The following is a 6,066-nucleotide window of genomic DNA, read 5'->3' as shown; positions in this document are numbered from 1 at the left end:
TGGCACTCATACAGTCCATGTTGTGACAGTCCCTGGCACTCATACAATCCATGTTGTGACAGTCCCCGGCACTCATGCAGTCCATGTTGTGACAGTCCCGGCACTCATACAATCCATGTTGAGACAGTCCCTGGCACTCACACAATCCATGTTGTGACAGTCCCTGGCACTCATACAATCCATGTTGTGACAGTCCCCGGCACTCATACAGTCCATGTTGTGACAGTCCCCGGCACTCATACAGTCCATATTGTGACAGTCCCCGGCACTCATGCAGTCCATGTTGTGACAGTCCCTGGCACTCACACAGTCCATGTTGTGACAGTCCCGGCACTCACACAGTCCATGTTGTGACAGTCCCCGGCACTCATACAGTCCATGCTGTGACAGTCCCCGGCACTCATACAGTCCATGCTGTGACAGTCCCCGGCACTCATACAGTCCATGTTGTGACAGTCCCCGGCACTCATACAGTCCATGTTGTGACAGTCCCCGGCACTCATACAGTCCATGTTGTGACAGTCCCCGGCACTCATGCAGTCCATGTTGTGACAGTCCCCGGCACTCACACAGTCCATGTTGTGACAGTCCCGGCACTCACACAGTCCATGTTGTGACAGTCCCTGGCACTCACACAGTCCATGTTGTGACAGTCCCGGCACTCACACAGTCCATGTTGTGACAGTCCCCGGCACTCATACAGTCCATGCTGTGACAGTCCCCGGCACTCATACAGTCCATGCTGTGACAGTCCCCGGCACTCATACAGTCCATGTTGTGACAGTCCCGGCACTCATACAGTCCATGCTGTGACAGTCCCCGGCACTCATACAGTCCATGTTGTGACAGTCCCCGGCACTCATACAGTCCATGTTGAGACAGCCCTGGCACTCATAGAATCATAGAATAGAATCATAGAAGTTTACAACATGGAAACAGGCCCTTCGGCCCAACATGTCCATGTCGCCCAGTTTATACCACTAAGCTAGTCCCAATTGCCTGCACTTGGCCCATATCCCACTATACCCATCTTACCCATGTAACTGTCCAAATGCTTTTTAAAAGACAAAAATGTACCCGCCTCTAATACTGCCTCTGGCAGCTCGTTCCAGACACTCACCACCCTTTGAGTGAAAAAATTGCCCCTCTGGACCCTTTTGTATCTCTCCCCTCTCACCTTAAATCTATGTCCCCTCGTTATAGACTCCCCTACCTTTGGGAAAAGATTTTGACTATCTACCTTATCTATGCCCCTCATTATTTTATAGACTTCTATAAGATCACCCCTAAACCTCCTACTCCCCAGGGAAAAAAGTCCCAGTCTATCCAACCTCTCCCTATAAGTCAAACCATCAAGTCCCGGTAGCATCCTAGTAAATCTTTTCTGCACTCTTTCTAGTTTAATAATATCCTTTCTATAATAGGGTGACCAGAACTGTACACAGTATTCCAAGTGTGGCCTTACTAATGTCTTGTACAACTTCAACAAGACATCCCAACTCCTGTATTCAATGTTCTGACCAATGAAACCAAGCATGCTGAATGCCTTCTTCACCACCCTATCCACCTGTGACTCCACTTTCAAGGAGCTATGAACCTGTACTCCTAGATCTCTTTGTTCTATAACTCTCCCCAACGCCCTACCATTAACGGAGTAGGTCCTGGCCAGATTCGATCGACCAAAATGCATCACCTCACATTTATCTAAATTAAACTCCATCTGCCATTCATCGGCCCACTGGCCCAATTTATCAAGATCCCGTTGCAAACCTAGATAACCTTCTTCACTGTCCACAATGCCACCAATCTTGGTGTCATCTGCAAACTTACTAACCATGCCTCCTAAATTCTCATCCAAATCATTAATATAAATAACAAATAACAGCGGACCCAGCACTGATCCCTGAGGCACACCGCTGGTCACAGGCCTCCAGTTTGAAAAACAACCCTCTACAACCACCCTCTGTCTTCTGTCGTCAATCCAATTTTGTATCCAATTGGCTACCTCACCTTGGATCCCGTGAGATTTAACCTTATGTAACAACCTACCATGCGGTACCTTGCCAAAGGCTTTGCTAAAGTCCATGTAGACCACGTCTACTGCACAGCCCTCATCTATCTTCTTGGTTACCCCTTCAAAAAACTCAATCAAATTCGTGAGACATGATTTTCCTCTCACAAAACCATGCTGACTGTTCCTAATCAGTCCCTGCCTCTCCAAATGCCTGTAGATCCTGTCTCTCAGAATACCCTCTAACAACTTACCCACTACAGATGTCAGGCTCACCGGTCTGTAGTTCCCAGGCTTTTCCCTGCCGCCCTTCTTAAACAAAGGCACAACATTTGCTACCCTCCAATCTTCAGGCACCTCACCTGTAGCTGTCGATGATTCAAATATCTCTGCTAGGGGACCCGCAATTTCCTCCCTAACCTCCCATAACGTCCTGGGATACATTTCATCAGGTCCCGGAGATTTATCTACCTTGATGCGCGTTAAGACTTCCAGCACCTCCCTCTCTGTAATATGTAAACTCCTCAAGACATCACTATTTATTTCCCCAAGTTGCCTAACATCCATGCCTTTCTCAACCGTAAATACCGATGTGAAATATTAATTTAGGATCTCACCCATACAGTCCATGCTGTGACAGTCCCTGGCACTCATACAGTCCATGTTGAGACAGTCCCGGCACTCTTACAGTCCATGTTGAGACAGTCCCTGGCACTCATACAGTCCATGTTGAGACAGTCCCTGGCACTCATACAGTCCATGCTGTAACCATCTGGGCAACAAATTATTCAGGTTACAATTTTTTTAAGTAACTTCTTGTGTGAGCTGTTTCACTGGGACACCTCTGAGGTTGCATGTCTTGAAATTTGATAGTTCTGGACCAGTTTTACAGGAGTAAATTGGGCGCCTAAAGGCCCAATATGGTGGTCAGCGTGCATGCGCTCATTCAGTGCCGAAAGTGCACCGCCCGCCATATTAGAATGGGCTCCCCCGTAGGTGTCCAAAGAGCCCGCCAGAAATATTAAAATGCTCATTAGGATATTTAGATTAGGGTCCTGAGCTTGTTGTAGGACCCTTTTATGAAATTGGACTATCTTGTTCACGGAGCTGACCACTCGCTCCATGTTGGATTGAATGGTCTCCATGCTCTGTGCGAAGTCCTGACACAAGTTGGAACTGGACTACTCCATGCTCTGAGTCATTGTGCTCAAGCTTGCTGGCAGGCTAGCCAGTACAGCTAGCATTTCCTGATGCATGCCCATCAGACTTCTTTGGTAAGCTGGGTCCCGGGTGGTAGCATCTGCATCCTTTGCAGCAGAGCTAGTATGAGATCTTGCCCTCCAGCAACCTGGCACCTGTGGCATCCTATCCCTCTGCTGTAACTCCTGCACACTTGTGCTTGCTGATTCACCACATGAAGACCCCTCCTCTTGCCTATGTCCTAAAGTATGCGTGGTGCCAGTATCTGAGCTGGTGCTTGCTAGAATGCTGCATCTTCAGGAAGGCTGGCCTCTTCTTCCTGAAGTGACAGAGGGGTGTCCACATTTTCAGCACCTGAAATGAAAGATCGTGACAAGGGTTAGCTTTGAATGCGAAGCAAGGTCAGAGACAGATGAGTGGCTGCTGAAAGCATCTGTAGCTTGTTATGCAGAGTGTGTAGGATGAGACAAAAGTGAGAAAGGGAAAAGAGGATAAGGTATGAAGAACCCCTGTGCAATATCTCCTCCAGAGTTGCCAGACGCCATGGCCATGACTCTCCCCCTGCTCGTGATGACCAGTAGGTTTTTATCCAGAGGGGTAAGGATTTGCAGCTCCCTCTAGTCACGACCTCCTGGCACAGGTTGTTTGCAACCTTCTCCTGCAAGAATGAAGGGAGTGTGTTAATGAGAGTCTTGTGAGGTGTTTGGAGAAATGCCTGTCATAGTGGAATAGTTTGTATGTCATGTGTAAGATGTGAGGTGTGGTGTAAGGGTTGCAATAGTGGTGAGAGTAGGAGATCCAGAGTGTGTGAGCAGGAGGAGAAGGAGGTGGAGTGAAGTGTGGTGCAGTGATTGTAGGAGAGTGAAGGGAAGGGGGGAGGGGAGTATTGTGAGCAGTGAGGCTGCAGGTGGTGGAAGTGTAAACAGAGGGTAAGAGACCTGAGAGTTAGGATTCTTACCATGACAACTCTGGTGGCTTACTGAACTTTTTGCTGCATTGCAGACATATCATGGGAGCTAAGCTCCTGGCATTAACCTTCTCAACAACCTCTTCCCACTGGTGATGGACGTATTGTCTGGAGGGTTTTCTGCCCCTGGGGGAACAGGTTCTCCCTCCTCCTATCCACTGCCTGAATCAGGGCCTCCATGTGACATTGGAGAACATGAGGGCCTGATCTGCAGCTCTTGCAGTCAGTTCTTTCTTCAGAAGTGTTCCCTGCTGTCTGCAGCCAGAGTGCACTTCCCCTTTAAGAGGTGCTGGCTGCCTATAAGTGGTTTGCATCCTGATTTCCCACTCCCCAAAGAGGTGTGTAGCAAATGAATAGTGTGGGTAGCACTGGCTGCATTATAGTAAGCTGGCAGCACCGATTTAACGTGATCACTGTGACCACATGAACAGGCATGTGCAATGCGCGCCCCACCCCCCGTTTTCAGGCCAATGCCTTCCCAGTAGTGAAAAAAAACTGCCATATTACAAGGTGTGCAAAGCAGCGTGACGGGTGGAAAATACAGGAAGGTGTGTGCACGTGAGCATCAAAATATAATATTGCAATTTAGCATTTGTAAAATGTGAGGGCCCATTTTAACACCATCCATCTGGTAGCACCTCCAAAATGGCGTCGAGCCACTTACCGCCCCTTTTTGCCCTGGCGCTCTGGCCGCCACCATCTTGGTTAGAAGCGCCTGCCTGTTTCAGGACGGAGACAACATGTGGTACGCACGCCTATGATATACATACGACTCTGATCGCCATTGCAAGGTGAGTGTGCGGTGCGAGCTCCACCCATTCGTACCAGGCGTTGAGCTGGAGGACTCTCAGTAAACCATCCCAGCAATGTTTAAGTTTTGTTTATGATGGGGACTAGGAGGAGCAGGAGTGCTGGGCCCACAAAAAAAACTCCAGCCTCTTACCAGCCCATCCGAGGTCCCTGCAGGGTGAACACAACTCCCCCCCACCGCCCAGCCCCCATATCCCCTCACCAGCCTCCAATTGTCAGCTGGCTCAGCGCTGGAACAAGCCAATTTCCCGTCCTCTCACAACCCAGAGAGCCGTAACGGGGTGCCTGCATCTCACTGGAGTAGTGTTGCATGTTCATTATTTTTACATAATTGCGTAAAGATATATTTTACCAGTTGGCCTAAGTGTGTCTGATCATATCTGTTGCTCTGTACATTCACCTTACTGTGGAATAAAGCCAATGATTCAAACCAATCCTAATCTCATCTGATGTTAACCCTAACCTTCATAGGAAAATAGGAATTGCTAGACAAAAAAAGACCAAGGTCCACCTAGTTCACCTTCTACCATCCAGGTAGTCTCGTGATACAATGATAATGGAGTTGTTGACTAATCATAGCAATCAATCTCTATCAATTAGTCCACAAAAGACCCAGACATGAGGTGAGGAAAACCCCCAGTGGTGGAGATCTTTCGGAACCATAGGTCCAAAGTCACCTGTTCCTCCCAAGCATGTTACACTTACCACATGTCATGCCTCAAATTACTCATATACTATATCCCAGAATGTTATTTTCTGAAAGAAATCTATCTAGTTTGCATTTGAATGAATCAATACTAACTGCTTCCACTGTCTCCCCATGGAGCCTGTGAATGGGGCCTGGGCCTCAAATTGGCTCAGACCTCACGGTGGCAAGAATGGGCGGGTAATGATGGTAAGTCCACACACTGCCCGCCCGCTCTCCATCTGAGTTAAAATCAGCCCTATGCAATAGCTTTTTCTTAAAAGTTTCACGGGGTGGGAGGTTAATTGTTTGCTTCACCTGAACCGGCAGGTTGGATCCATGGAAATAAAAATAAGGCAGTTTCCATAATGGGCTGGTTCACCGCACAAGATG

This window comes from Heptranchias perlo, chromosome 4 (genome assembly GCF_035084215.1).
Source record: "Heptranchias perlo isolate sHepPer1 chromosome 4, sHepPer1.hap1, whole genome shotgun sequence".
NCBI lineage: Eukaryota > Metazoa > Chordata > Chondrichthyes > Hexanchiformes > Hexanchidae > Heptranchias > Heptranchias perlo.
This window is presented reverse-complemented; position numbering follows the sequence as displayed.